The 16,375-nt window shown below is 38.7% G+C and overlaps 1 long non-coding RNA gene across 1 annotated transcript in view; it reads left to right on the forward strand.

Moving 5' to 3' along the window:
• The window catches only part of LOC308497618, a 107,638-nt gene that overhangs the window by 73,185 nt on the left and 18,078 nt on the right, over positions 1-16,375 (forward strand). The window contains exon 2 of the long non-coding RNA XR_013993349.1: positions 12,169-12,214. This is a non-coding gene — a long non-coding RNA (uncharacterized lncRNA). The remainder of the gene's footprint in view (positions 1-12,168; positions 12,215-16,375) is intronic.

A 16,375-nucleotide genomic window follows, 5' to 3' on the forward strand; every position in this document is an offset into this window, starting at 1 on the left:
GTAAGTTCCATAATTGCCCTCCATGGTGAAGGACTAAGTGTAGGAGAGAAGAAAAGCACAGTAAGACACATATGTTAGTAAAACACTCCTTAATACTACACAAGCTATAGAAAATGCTACTTTGCACTTCGTCCTCAACGTGGCTAACTGCAAGCCACTGAGTAAAAAGTACACCTTTTGAACTAATTCCTTGGTCAGAAGATAGAGCCACATTTAGATGCCTCCTCGTTACTATGCTGTAATGGTCAAGTAAGACATTAATAGCAAAGGCACCTGCTAAAGCAACCAGGAACCTGTTGATTAACAATAAGCCTCCAAACATAAGATACCAGATTGCAAAGCAAAATCAAGTCCCAGGGCAACAAGTGCTTCTGTAATTTATTCCTTCTTTACATGAGGGCATAAAGCTCCCTTTATAAACGTGTTTTCCAGGCCCTGCTGTGAGCTGTAGGTGTGAGCTTTTCAGCTGATTTATTAATTTTAGTTTCAATCAACGTGTCACCTGCAGACACAAAAATGTAGGCCTCACCACAGAAAATACAATTTAAGAGAAAAAAAAAGCAAGAAAAAGAAAAAACAGGGCTTTAATTCAAAAAACTGCCAGGATCTTTTTTTTTTTTTTCAGATGAACACTGGAACGCCTTTGAGATCTAAAATAATTCCCAGCAACATAATTAAAAAAAATCAAAATTAAACATTTTTGTCATACTTTGAAAGTCAGTCTTAGACCCAGGGAAGAGTAACATGAGGCTGCCAAAACAATCAGTTCCTCTTGTCAGTAGGGGTACATTCTCCCCAAAGAATCGAATGAACAACAAGTCCCCTGGGCAAAATGTGCAAAAAATTCTCAATTAGTTGTCTTTATTTAGTGAGCACTATGGGGTCCTCAACCACACTATAGAATTATGGCGAGAAAGCTGAGCTCTTCACTAGCTTATTAGCATTCTCAGAGGGTTGGAGTACTGCTGATAGCAGGCTGTTGCCTCCAAGAGCTGTTGGTGGGACCCCGACACTCCCGGGCTTTGTCCTTTTGTCCTTCCAAGCCAGCAGGAAGTATTGCCCCATGTTCAGGGCATTCTGGGATACCTTCATTCCATTCACAGTTTGCATAACCAACAGGGCTGGAGTCTTTGTATTGGCTATGACCATCACTGTTGCAGGTTTAAATGAAAAGCAAAAGTGATTTGTATCAGTCTAGGCTAAATGCAGGTTTAAGAACTAGCCCCCTTCCAAATGAACATCCTTATAGGGCTGGAGCAGCCTTACATGGCCAATTCTCCATAGGAAATCTAGGTCCTGGGTTATAATCTGGATACATTCTTTTCATCCCGAAATTACAATGTCAGGCTAGGAAACAGAAATAGGAATGTGTTACTGAATATTCTAGACTGACTCCTCAGCATATACATTTTTACAGCACTCCCTCGTCCATTGACCCACCCCCCTTCACCAATCCACCTACCCCTAACCAGAAAGAGAAAACAAGAAAGATGAAAACAATAGAAAAGAACTGGCAGCAAGTATTAGAAATGCCTCTTCTAAAAAAGAGGGTATTTGCTGCTTTAGGGAAAACACTATCATTGACTAAATTAACAAGTTGTCTTATCAACTGCCATAAGCCTTGGAGTCTAATTAATTTAGTACTGATCAATAGTCCTGAATGAGGCATTGATTTCTGCCTGCTTGACAGGGCGGCAGCTGAAATCACTTTCACCACACACAGGCACCCAAAGCTTATGCGTTATCACATGAAGATTTTATTTCCCTCCTCCTACATGGGCATGCATTTCATGAACCGGGTATAAATGAGAAAATGGGATAAAAAGCAAATTTGGAAGTAGGAGCAGGTTCATCGACAAATGTGAACAGAGCTGGAACACTCCCTGCCAAGTTCTGCTTTCTTAGAAAATGTCTTTTGAGTGAGATGAAACATTAAAAAAAAAGAAAAAAAGAAACTGAAGTGTTCTGCTTAAATAAGATAGCAATGCTTTAACTGATCATAAAACATGCAAAGAGGGCTGGAGTTATTTTTCTGTCTCTTATTTTTAGAATGCTGGTGATACTTTATTAAAAGTACTCTGATCCAAAGTAATAATAACAGTAATACTATCTGGCCAAGGGCAGAAGCAGATGGTGAGCCTCTGATAAGAATGAGAACATGTGACAGAGCTACCCCGGATTTATTTGTTTCTTACGCTGGGGTTGGTGGGCTAGGGCTGGGGGTGGGGTATGGAGGACTTCCTACTTCCAAAAAAACCTAAAAAATCAATGACAATACATTGAGACAGTGCAAGGAAGAAAATAATTTAAGTATTTGACTTTTAAATTTTTAGTTGGACTAACATGATATTTATTCTCTTAAGATGTATATCCTAAGAAAAGGCTAGGTTTGAATTAATGTTTTCATATTCTCCTAGGACACACCCTTTGCATTTTCTTTCGGGTCCCTCCCTATCTTTGTGCCTGTTCACTTTCATTGTGCCAGCCAGCTGCCTGACACTCCTGAAAATCCTGAGGATTTTCTTCCTCGGCCTAGCCACTGGGCAATTTTTTCTCCTATAGCTTAAAAGTTACTTGAAATAAGAAGTACAGCAAAACTTTTTGAACCTTTTAAAGGTGATGCTTCAGTTTCAAATATACCGGGAAACAAGATAACTAAAGAGCTATCTATCTTGGAACTGATTTTCTACTCTATAAACATCACCAAAAAAAAAAAAAAAAAAAAAGGGAAGAGAGGAGGAGAACTGAAAACACGTGTAACTGCCTTCTTTTACAGGGTTAGAGAAACTATCCCCAAATGATCAAAACAAACAAAGAATTCATATTCTTTCCTGTGCATTTATTTAATATAATTTAGCTTATTGAAACTTGCAATTATATATACACATGTATTTTCAAAGTCCCAGAAAAGTCCTCCCTTAATCTCTTTGGGGCTCTATGAGTTTCCATAGCACTTTACAAAAGATCTTTATTGAGGAAAGGACTGGACAAACCTTCCTTATATGTGTGGCCCTCACCATTAATTGCCCCATCTCCTTTAGTAAGGCCTTATTCCTATGTAAATACCCTTGCATAATGTTACAGGCTATTGTTAGGCTAGCGCCAGTCAGTCGCCACTTATATGCATTTTTATTTCAATCCGCTGCTCAGAGAATGAAAAGATGTCTGGACTTAAGCTGTTTACCAACTGGGCCGAAGCTGCAGAGCGGCAAAACTGAAGAACGCCCAAAGCAACTGGAGGAACAAGCTTTTACAATGCGAGCAGCCATTTTCAGTTGAGTTATTAACCCACCCTGAAACTCTTCTAAGCTATGCCTTTTTTAAAGAACAAATGTGCTGAATCAAACATGAATGAGCCAGAACTATCAAGAGAGAAATCCTCTAAAGAACTATTGAACACAACATAGGTTTGTAATCATTTTGTCTCAGTTGCCTGCTACCAACATTATCAAGGCTAATAACGCCGGCTCAGTTGTGGATTGGCTCATCTGGAAACAATAGTGTGGTACACACAGTAAAACCACAGTCGCAAGCACCATGCCCCCAGTCAGAAAACAGTGTTCAAGAGATCAGAAGACTGAGTTAATAGCTCATCACCAGGACCTTATATTAATTTGGTCATAAAACACATTTATGTTTAACGGGAGCATTGAAAAAACATGCTTCCAAATCCATGTCTGTCTCTCAACCCTACGTGGCCTCATACGTGTTTAAATTGAAAAACTAAAATTATTTTTATTTTATAGTTGTAAAGATCTGCTGGAACGAGACACCATGAAAATAAAGAAGCAAAATTCTGCGAAAGGGAGCTAGGTTTTTTCTCTGCAAAATGCCCTGCAAGCAACCAACATCGTATTTATTTAATGGCACCACAATCTGTATAGTGTGGTATGAGCCTAAAGAAACTCTTGACTATTTGCACGTTCTTAGAATCCAGTGAGAGCTTAATAAGTGCATATGTATGTGTGTCAGAAGAGGCATTTCATTGCATAGTTAGTGCTGCAGGAAAGACACACCACACACACACACACGCACACACACACACACAGGAAAGCGGTCTTGAGTTAATTACCATCACAATGCAATCAAGCACAACAGTCATAGCTGAAAACCATTCCTATTAAAGCTGCTAGACTCAACCTTGCCTCTGCAGGTCAGCCACGACACTGATAACCTTTCCAGCAGACAAATGCATGTAACATTGCCTCATCTAATTAAAAGCCTAGGGAGGTGTAGAAAAATACCAACACATTGAATCCAAGCAAATGAGTGCTGCCTTGGGCTGAGGAAGCTACCATATGCTGCTGCTGTTTACTCTGGAAGGAAACTGAGTCACTTAACATTTCAATAGGTTAATCAATTGACAATTAAATGGAGAAATTGGTTAACTCTAAAAACAATTAACATGACACTCCATTAAGTACACTTTCTAATTACCACAGCTGTGAGTGGAAATTAACATTCATGTTAAAGCATCTAACTGGGGTGGCACTGTTTTTTTGTGTTTGAGAAAACAGAATTAACTGAAAACTCAGGTTTTATTTTTATAGATTAGACAGTAGGAATTCTATCATCAACTGCAGGTTTAGCAGAGGGGAGCTCCGTATATTTTTACATTCTTTTAAGGGCTCACTTCAAGTTGTTGAAATATTTAATTTGCAATAATTAATTAAAACAACCCAAATCCCTCCTACCAAATTACAGGTTGGTGAACAAAATGGGAAATCTCTCCTCTTGCCCATTTTGTGGATGGAATTACTTTGCAGGATCAGGTATATCCTTTCTAATTAAACAACGCAATGTGCAAGTCTTAAAGTCATAATTTTTCCCGAACATTTCCATTAGTGGTTTCTGATTGTTGGCTGTTTCCCTAACCTCGCTATAAAATTGTAACAATAATGTTTATTAATAACAATTTTAAATGGGAAGCTCCGAGTTTGAATTTTTACAGAGTATTCCAAATGCCTGCTACAGGCACTCATTAAGACAAAGAATATTCATTTACAAAAGAAGTGATAATTTAAGTAAATCATAAATGTTTCTCATATAGTTAAGGGCTAAATAAATTTTTCTTGAATGAGTGACTGTCTTTTAAAGCTGGTTGTTAAAATGATATCATCTTCCTCCTCCTTAATTTGGTACTCGTAACTTAACTCTCCTGGATATGCAAAAATGAATAGAATAAGTCCACTTTGAGGGACTGATGGTCTTGAAGCAGAGTGGGAGAATGGCACTGAAGAAGAAGAGGGTAAAGGACACAGCTGGGTCACACATTCAAGGCATGTATCGGTCCCATATGGCCAATTTCAACCAAGGAGAGATGGGGACTAGCAATAGTCTGCCTGGAAGACGTCTCCCATCCTAAGCTGGGGGCTCTTATGATGCCATGGTCAACTCAGAATGGACCATGCTTTTTATCTACTTTTCTTCTCTGCCTCACTTCTCCTTATTCCTCACTCTTAAAACCCTGGCAATATACCTCCCAGTGAAGCCTTAGATCATAACTTTTGCCTTAGGACTCTTTTCTAGGGAAACCAGTATACCAGAAGAGTGATGAAGATGGTAATGGCGGCATGCTCACTGAGATTTCAGCCCATCCTTTCAAAACAGAGTAGGACATAGGAAGAAAAGGAGAGCATGGTGAGGGCCACTGCTAGCCCATATAAACTATTGTGTAAATCAAAACAAGCTGACTCTTCTGGATGCATAAAATTCATAGGCACATAGTTTATAGTTTATTGATTTCAGCCCTCACTTGTCCTCTCAGATGGATGTTCTTGTGCAATGAACAGCCCATACAACACATATTTGAGCATAGTAGAAGTATACAACTTATAAAGGAATAAATTCACAGTTTTTCAAAGCACTTCTAACAATGCTTTGTTGATGTGGTAATATTTAGTTCTAAACAAACAAAAAAAACTCCACACATATTGTTTACAGTACCTGATTGTTTGCTAGCAATGGGTCTTTTCCTTACTAGGTGGGTAGAGAGAGATGAGTGGGGCTGAGTTATAACTAATCAATTTAATTCACATTTAAAATTGGTGTTTACAGTGTGCTATGCATCACCTTACATATGGATTTACAATGAAGAATCAACACAATTATGCTTGTTTTTAGCCCTTAATAACCAGGATGAAGAGTTGCGAAAATGGATGATTGCATTTATCCAGGACCTGAAATGCCTTTTCTTTAGCTTCTTAAATCTCACCTATCACTCAAACCTGTACCACTCAGGTCTTCAGTCATCTCCTACATCCCCTACCCTCAACTCCCGACCACTCTACAGAAGCACTTAGATTTCCTGCTTCTTCATTTTTGATACATCAAACTCCCAAAGAAATAGAAGAAAACAGCTGTTCCCTTTAATTCCCTTGTCTGCTGTGGATAAAGCCCCCTTTCAAAATCAGAGCCTTCAGGATAGAAGGTGAAACCCTAGACATCTGGTGGAATGATGGAGGAGAAGAAAGAGGGGGGAACAAGAAGAGCCCGGCACCTGTCCTTAGTGGGGGGCTGAACAGGCCAGCGGGAGACCCCCTTACATCCTGTGAGGAAAGACCTCTCCTCCCTCCATTCAGCAAACATTTATTCATTGCTTACTATACACCAGTCCAAGTGCTACTGCAAAAGGGAGTAAGCGTTTCTGCCTTTGATGAGTTTTTGGTCTAGTAGGAAAGTTGAAAACATGAGCAGTTCCTGTCAATCTAATGAAGTCATGACTAAGATAACAGTATGTAGAGCATGCTATGGGAGCCCCGGGCAGGGCTGTTCATCGCACCTTGTGGGTTACAAGTCTCCTGGGGAAGAAGACCTGTGAGTTGGCTCTTTTGAGTCTGTCATTCAGGGACTCTATACAACTTGGCTCTGCATATAATCTACCTCACTAGCTTCATGCCTGGTCAGCCTCCAGCCTGGCCTTCCTTGATTTCCTATGCAATGATTTATTCAGTTCTCACTAATTTTCAAACATTGCATATTTATACAAACTAGACTTTCAGTCTGGATGTTCTTCTCCCACTTACAAATTTGGAAAACCTCTATTCGTTCTCTAATACCCATCTCAAAAGTTGCTTCTGGGAAGGTTTTCCTGAAACTTCTAGGCAGAGTTGCCTCTTTCCTCCTTGCAGCTCCTCGTCTGCCATTTAACTTCTACATTTACCACATTGTATTTCTATGATAATATTTACCACAGTTTTTCTGTATACATGTCTGTTTTCCCCATTAGACTGTAAGCTCTTAGGGCAGAAGTCATTCATCTTTCTTTCCCCAGGGACTAGCATTGCAAATGGCCCTTAGCTCTATAACTTAATATTTGATGGATGAATGATTATATATAATACACTATGGAAACACTGATGATGGATACATTCACTGTGCTGTTCACACTGAATAAAACATTTGGAGCATCGTGTTAACATAGCAAACAGGCGTCTGAGACATTTGAGAAGATTTGAAGTGGCCCAAGGCAGAGCCCTGACTTAATAAGATGCCCGCCAGAATCTCAGATCTGTTTGTTTGGCCACCACGTCAATGTGTGTTGTGGATTGTTGAGTACTTTATAGATGATTAAATTGAGTAAGGGAGAATTTGATTTCATTAAGGTTTCATTTAGGTTAATTATTCATTTATTACTTCATCAGATATATGTTCAGTTACTATTACCTTACTGCGCACTGTTCTAGCTGCTTGCAGATACGGTGATCGAATCATAACATTTATGACAGAAAGGTCCCTGGAGAACTCTAGGACACTCTGGGTCTCAAAGCATCACCTGGGAACTTGTGAGGACTGCCAATTCTTGGACCCCACCTGAGAGCTACCAGTTGAGAAACGGGGTGGCGGGGTGGTAGCAATCTAATTTACCAAACCCTCCTGGTATTCTGAGGCTGAAATCCACTGCTGAGTCTAGTTCAAGTTTGTGCTAGAGAGGCCACCAGTGTTATAGTGAAGCGGACCAAAGTTTTGCCACTCCAAAACTATGCCTCTTAGGATATTGATTTTAAGCCAGTTGATAAGAAACAAATGACTCAGAAAGACCATTTGACACTCCCCCTTTCCTTCTTAAGAGGTTCACATGAAAAGGCCGGCTCTAGGAAGGGAATCTTAACATATTCACCTTCGCATTAGACAGGAAGTCTTCTGGCAGGAGCCTGGTAGCTATATTTCCCCCCACACTCACACTTGTGCCCCATAGTTTCTGGGTTACCCAGCAAGAATTTGACTGCCATGTGTATTCTGCTCTTCCTCAATTACCTGTAAATTGCCTTTTTTCTTTGAAATCTCAGACCCCAGCCCTCTTTCTCCTTTGTACATAATGGCATATAAATCTCAACTGCTCAATAAGTTTGGGGTCTTATATCTTATGATACCCCAGCATACACGTCCATAATAAACTTTGTACATTTTCTCTTGTTAATCTGTCTCTGTTGATGTGATTATTAGCCCAGCTAGAAGAACTCAGAAGGTGAGAGCGGAAGTATTGTTTTGAGCCCCACCATATAGCTTCCAACTGGTCCTGCAGAGCTACAGCTCTCTGCCCTAGGAAACGAACACAGCACCAGTGGTTCTCATGCCCTTGACTTTCGGTTGGGCTCAGTCAGTGGGGCCGAAGGGAGAAGAGTGAGGACAGGTATTTGTACATTCCTCCCTGCAGGATTACCCCAGGCTGCCTGTGTCCCTTCTAAGGGGAGGGCGGGGAGGGACAAGTCAAAGCCTCCTAAGGACTCGTCCTCCTAAGAATGCCTTCTTCTCACAACACTTTTTGCAGCATCTGGGAATGGCCCCTTCCCTCCTGCCTTCAGGCCTGGGTAAGCTAAGGGCACTCTGTTGTTCCTAGCCCTACACTACTGCACAGGACTTGGGATCCCCTACTTGCACCCCATCCTCAGATTACAAATAGCCCTTTTGTGAATAAACTCTCTTGAGTGTCCTTTCTGTTTTCTACCGGAATCTCACCATTTGGTTTAGATTTTACCATCTCATTTCTGGTCTTCTGCAGTCCAGGACTAACTTCTCCATTAGGCATGGTGAGTACGTGCCTAGGGCCATGATATTTTTAGGGGCTCATAAAAATGTTTCACTTTCTTTTAATATCACAAGAAAAAAATTGATATAATCCAGCCTGGATTGTATTTGTTCTTATATTGTTGTAAAATAGAACTTCAAACATTTTTTTTTTTCATGAAGGAAGAGGGCCAGAAAGACAAAAGTGCCTAGGGCCTACGAATGTCATAATGTGGCCTTGTTGTACGCTCCTGCTAATTGAGTTTCATACCTTTGTATCATCCATCCCCTGGCTCCTCTCTTCCACCCACAAAACGCTATACACACATACACACACATTCATGTATATTTGCCCCTCCATATTCTCACTCCACTTTTCTCCACTTTCTCCTTTCCTGCCTGGGAGGGAGGCAGCTTCTTTTCTGGGATAGTCAATAGGAGGTGTCAGCAGGAGATCAGAGGGCCAGGGGAGGGAGAAGTCAGGGTATTTACTCTCCTGGCACCCTCCCTGCTGCCTATTGGTAGGCAATGGTCCTGTGCTACCCAAGGCCACAGCTTCTGCTGGTGAGCCCTCCTACACTGTAGCTCTTTCCAGGTGCCCAGAACTACTCCCTCCCCTTGCCCCTTCAGGTCTAAGGGAGTTTTGGCTCTTTACTAGCCCCTGGTGCCTCACCATTCCTTTTTAGTTTTTTTTAACCCTTTGTCAATTGCCTTTGCAAATAGTTTTTTCACTAACATACACACAGGCCTATTTTTAATTGATAGTACAGAATCATAGCAGTTTTTGATTTGTTCGTTTAGTGTATCACAAACTTTTCCGGAGGTTTCTGCAAAGTCTCCATAATGACCATTTCATGGCAACACAACATCTTACCTTATAATGTACAATAATTTCCTAATATAGATTCCCCTTTCTTTTTTTTTTTTTTTTGATTCCCCTTTCTTTTCCTTCATTTTTACTTGCATTTCCTTTTTCACTGCCTTTAAAGATTTTCATTAGAAACAGAAAAAACATTCTCAAGATGCAGATTTTTACCACATATAGTTTTTTTACTGCATTTATGTTCTTTTTCTTTAGATTCTGATGCCATCTGTCTTATAGCCACATTTCTACCCCTTCTTCTGAATTCTTCTATAGGCAAATAGTTTTACTCACTTTTCTTGGAATGTATGTACACTCAGCTGTCAACAGACATTTGTTTAAACTATTCTCTCCACTTGAAATACTCTTTTCTCCCCAGTTTTTCAAATGTCAACTTTCCTGCTTACCCACGTTAAATGTTATTCTCTCTTTTGAACTTCCTTTTGAACTAACTTATTCAAATAATTTATTTGACAATTAATGATTTTTTCTATTATTTAAAAATGTCATTTAAATTTTTTAGATTACTTAACTTTAAATATATCATTATCTTTTCCCCCCAACTTGATTATTAATTTCTTGACAACAGGAATTATTGTCATATCATTTTATGTCCCCTGTAGGGACTTTCATATAGTAACTGCTTAATAAATATTTGTTGATTTAAAAATCTTGGAGTCCCGTGTATGAAAGATTGACTTGTAGAATCCTAGATAGGTTTTTACTCAGCCATAAAAAAGAATGAAATCTTACCATTTGCAACAACATGGATGGACGCTAAGTGAAATAAGTCAGACTGAGAAAGGCAAATACCATACGATGTTACTTACATGTGGAATCTAAAGAACAGAATAAATGAGCAAACAAAACAGAAATAGACTCAGAGATATAGAAAAAAACAACTGTTAGTTGCTAGATGGGAGGGGAATGGATAGGAAAGAAGGTGAAGGAATAAGAAAGTGCAAATTGGTAGACACAATATAGTCATGGGGATATGAAATACAGTATGGGGAATATAACCAACAATGTTGTAAAGATGATATAGGGTGTCAGATGGGCACTGGACTTATCAAGGGGATCACTCCATAGACCGTGTAGATGCCTGACCAATGCGCTGTACAACTGAAGCTGAAGTAGAATAATATTGTATGTCAACTATAATTAAATGTGTGTGTGTGTGTGTGTGTGTGTGTGTGTGTGTGTGTGTGTGTAGTCACAGGAGGTGGAGTACAGCATAAGGAAGATAGTCAATGGTATTGTAACAGCTATATGTGATGTCAGAGGGGTAGTAGCTTGTGGGAGCGGTGTTGTCACTTTGTGAGTTGTGTAAATGTCTAACTATTAGGTTGCTTTGTACACCTGAAACTATAAAAAAATTAAAAATGAATAAAATCCTAGATAAGTTTAAGTGTGATTAAAGTTGAGTTCTCTATCCATTTCTAGGTCACAAGCTGTGACTTCATCACATGATGCTTGGATTTCCTATATAAATTGGAGATGTTATTGTTCTTAAGTGTCACTAGGAGGGGACATGCTTTAAAAGCATTTACATCTCTCTAAGCCAAAGATGAGCACATGTGTGGGAAAGAAGCACCTCAACAGTGTAGATTCAGAAGAAATAGTCAAGGCAGTAAAAGCAGTAGTGGTAATAGCTCAGCTTCTAATTACTAATAATAGAGATCCTGAGGCATTCTGTAATATATTGCCCTGTTTAATTTTCATCAGAGCACGTATCACTTCCAAATACATTTCTCATTTGTTTTATTATTTGCAAATATAATAGAACTTTCCTTACTCCAACGAAGATATATGCCACATGAGAGTGAGGGCTCTTGTCTTCTTGTATTCTGTCCTGTATTTTCAGTCCTAAAATGAGTCTGGCATAGAGTATGCACGCCGTAAACATTTGTTGAATAAATGAATGATCAACATTTAATAGTATTTCATGATTTTCAAGACAGTGCTCTAAGTGCTTTGCATGATTTATTTCACTGAAGCTTCACAACAGCCTATTAAATAGGTATTGTACCTATTTTCAGAGGAGGAAACTGAGGCCCAGAGAAGTTGAAGGAACTTCACTTCTAGTAACTAGGGGAGGTGGGACTTAACTCCAGGCAGCCTGACTCTGGAGACTACAGTTTTGCCGATATGTTAAATCTTAGTCAGTAAAATATTGTGAAATACACACAGCTAGCATTTGCTCTGTGCTTCTAAAATGTATGAACTATTTTCAGATGCATTTCCTCCTTTGATAAATGCAATGATCCTGAGCTCATGTTATCATTATCTCTACTTTACAGATGGGGAAACTGAGAAAAGAAGTGATTTGTCAAAGGCCACAATGCCGTAAGTGTCAGTCCTGGAAATGAAACTCAGATATTCTGAGTCCAACCTCAATCTCTCTCCCACTCCCTACTCCCGCCGTGCACTTAAATGTGGCCAGAGACCACAATTTATGGCTTTAGACATACATGAGAAGGAATTCTTTTATAGTAGACACTAATAAAACCATGTTAGTGGTCACCACTAAAGAATTATGTTTTTATACGCATTGATTCTGTTTTACTAGTTACTAAGTTGTTACTAAAAAAAAGAATTACACAAGGGTTCTAAACGGGGGGGGGGTGGGGGTGCGGTCCTCAAGCATTTATTTTAGAAGGATATGACAGTAACAAAATTTTCATTGGTAACTTTGACAAAGACTGCACATCGTTTGTTCAGAAATGTTCTGTGAGACTTGGCAGTCATTGTTATACTCGCATATCTCCCCTTCTCCTCTTACATACTTAGTCCTACAATGGGTGATGGTAAATGACTCCAAGTTGTATTTTCTTGACAAGATAATAACAATTATAAACATGATTCTGATAATTAGGACTCATGGCAGGAATTCAAGGGAAAGAAAGGAGTAGCAATACAAGTCACTGAGGTAGAAGAGATCAACAAGCTCCACAAGTCACTGGGGGATGGCGGGGGGTAGGATGGGGAGATCTTTGGACCAAAGTGCTGGAGGGTGGTCAATGGCAAGACAACAGGGAAAAGGAGAGCAATCAGCGGTCTGACCCTGGCCCAGACTTCACAAGTTTGAAGTTGAAGGATAATGATGGGGATGAAATTAGAAGTGATTAAGGAACATATCAACCTTCTCTTCGGGATGATGGGTGAAGAGGCATTCCGCACTTGTGCAAAGCAGAAAAGGAACATTCTCACTTTACGTCAAGGTAAGATGGTGGAGTAACTGTTCAGGATTATAGTGGAAAATGCAGAATAATTAGCTCTATAAGAGGAGATCTAAAGAATGACTGAAAATGACTTGGAAATCTTAGGGGATCAGGGACCATATAATTTGACATAAAAGTATTATCATTAAATAGAAAGATACTGTACCTTAACATAGTAAGGAGGTACTGCTATTGTTCACTCAAAATTTTTACTTTTCATAAAGCTTTAATAGTTCATACCATGTACTGGCCAATTTAATGTTCAGATTAATCCAAGATTCATTTTAGAGCATGCGAACCCGCTCACCTGCTACCGCAATCGACAGAGATTTCTTTCTTTATGAACATGTCTAGGTCTTACTTTCCATGCCATTCACTTAGAATTTATCACACTTAGACTTTTAATGACACTTTCATTTTATATGCATATATACAGGTAAGCTCACTAGCTTGGTGTATATGTTTATTTGCAGGAACCTGTCTTCATGAGTACCTACCATGTGCTTTTTTGTTAGAGACACAATGCTTAGTTTGGAGCCTGACATGGTTGTTACTCATTTATTAATTGTTGAATGATTATTTTAATTTTGGCTTAGGCTATTGTTTTCTCTATAGCCAACAAGAGTTGCAATAAAAACCATGTGGTATACTTTATGGAAATTTGTGAGTTGTAGTTTACTCATATTTTCACTTCTTGATGAAATGCAATGAGTGTCTCTTTGAGTGAGAAATCTGATAAAGACTGGGTTTGGAGGAAGCGTGTCCTGCCCCCAAGGGTGGCTTCCTTCCAGAGGAGATCACCTTAGATAGCTGCCAAGGTTGCTAAGGCAAATCTTTGCATATACAAATTTGGGTCAATGTGTTGACAGGATGTCAGATTTGTGTAGCTAATGGAGCTTCAGCATGAATATCGAGCTTTATGCCACTCTATTGTTGCCCAAATGAACCTGTAGGTGCCTATTCCTGCCTGCCTCTAATGAAATAGAAAATAGAAGCTCTTCTTGTGAAAACCTGGTCAAGGTCCGCAACCTATTCTTGACCTACAGTAACTGGTTTTCAGCAACAACTGAAAAGAAAATTCAAAGAGATTTAAATGGCAGAGCACTGATATCTTTCCATCAAAATAGTCGGTAATTTCATGGTGCAGTTATTTTGCCCCATAGATTTCGCCATGAGTGTTTCAGGAATCTTGACCATGGCATGGATCAATGAAGAGTTGAGTAACAAAGAACTAATCAGATCCGCTGATTTAAAGGGAACAAGTCTTTTGAATTACAAAAGACCTCAAATATCATTTAGTTCATTGAAACATATAAATCTCAGTGGGGACAATGGGAAATGTGACAACTCCCCTTTTGTTTTTTTAGTTATATTTCAGGGACGTGGAAATATTGAGATTGAACGTAGTAAACTGCAGCAACTTTTCTGTTCTTTGAGAGGTGGAAGTGTGAATTAAACACCATTTACCATAAGCTCTCATTTAACTTTTAATGTTCAGTTACCTGTCATTGTGTTACCTAGTGCTTTCACAAATGAACACATCTGCATATGCACACAACAATGATTTACTGGAAACCCATTAGCTAGATCACTGGATTAAGCAGAAGACCTTATCCTCCAGTTATTCAAATAATGTATTTTCTTTGCTTCAACAGAGCACCTAATGCATTTTATACCTGGAACAGACCATTTTTGATACTTCCTTTGTCTGATACAACAAAATTAATTTTTGAAAAAAATCATGAAATGAAACTAATAGTAATAATGTCCAGAAAAGAAATGCAGACACTGAATATTTTTAATTGCACTTTGTATGTATAGTTGTACAAGTGAAGGAAAAATAATTACAAATAAAATAGAGATTAAAGAACAAAAATGAAAAAATGGATTAATAGTTTTAAAATACATGAATGCCTTTTTTGACAAAAGGGGAATAAACCTACATATTTGTCTGTTGCAGTAACGAACATAGTAGATGAGTCCATGTGGGCCCAGGACAGTGCACCTGGCAGTTTTCCATATGAACTTTTGTGTAGAATACAGTGTTTGTAAAGCTGAGTAATAAAAATGGGCTAACTTGAAGTGTACACTTACATTATTAAAATTTAATAGTAACCACAGAAATTGTTCAGAACTTACACAAGTATGATACTTGTAGAAAGGAGTATTTTATTCCTGACATTGTTTAGAATGGTCAGTGCATGATGATACGAAAAGGCAGATTAGATTTTAGTTGATTTTGATACTGGGTTTCCACTCTCTGTTTACAGTGCCATAGTGCTTGTACTAGAGGCCACCGTTTCCACTGCTTCACCCCGACTTGGGTCCACCGCTGTTTTGCTTTATAAAGTTGTATTTCTATTTTCTACTGGCATACTTTGAGGTGCAGCTTTTAAAAATATTTTTTTTCAGCGCATTTCTTTTTTCTACCGTGCCTCCTTTCGGTATATCAGAAATCTTACTCTTTTTCACTATTTTTAGATTATTAATTGTCACTCAGAAAGCTGTATAGTGTTCGATGAGAGCTAGACATAAAGATAAATACTGATTTGTATGTGTACATTAGTTTAAAAGGAACAATGCCTTTTAAAAATAAGAATGAAAGGGATTAAATAGAAAAATGTGAAAACATTCCCAACAATTTTTTTGTATGTGTTTGTATTTGCCATCTCTAGAAACCAACTTTTCATATCTTATCTCTTTCACGAAGGCACAAAGAAAGACTCCTTCATAAGAGCACTCTCTCTTCCTGTCATCTCTTCATCCCAGAATAGAAGTGTGCATGGATATTTTTTCATACATTTATCATGTGTGGTTTTTTTTTCCCTAGCTGGTACCCCAAACAGTGCCCAGGCAGCATTATACTATGCATGAGTCTTTTTTTCGTTGTTGACACTATTGTATTTTTTTCCTTCTCTAAAATTAATTCCTCTATAGCATCTGAATGAGTTTTTTATCAATTAGCTTTTGCTGGGAAAATCTTTTCCTGTCTTATATAGAATAATGATTTTTTTCATCTGTCAAGGGGGTTATTAATAAACGCTACCAGTGGGGTTACAACATTCTCTGGTGTTTGCTTTAGGGGAACAAGGGGATTGTCGGAAATCCTAGCCAAACTGAACCATAATTAGAGAGAAAATGTTAGCAATTAGAACTATACATTAGGCTTTAATTTACTACCATGGAAAAGTCAAGGGTGGCATTTTTATTCCATTTTTAGGTACAGCCAGATGGGTTGCTCATTACAGGATAATTTCTGCCGACCCTCTGCATTTTCTCAGGGTAA

Source organism: Rhinolophus hipposideros, assembly GCF_964194185.1.
Source record: "Rhinolophus hipposideros genome assembly, chromosome: 5".
In the NCBI taxonomy this organism is placed as follows: Eukaryota; Metazoa; Chordata; class Mammalia; order Chiroptera; family Rhinolophidae; genus Rhinolophus; species Rhinolophus hipposideros.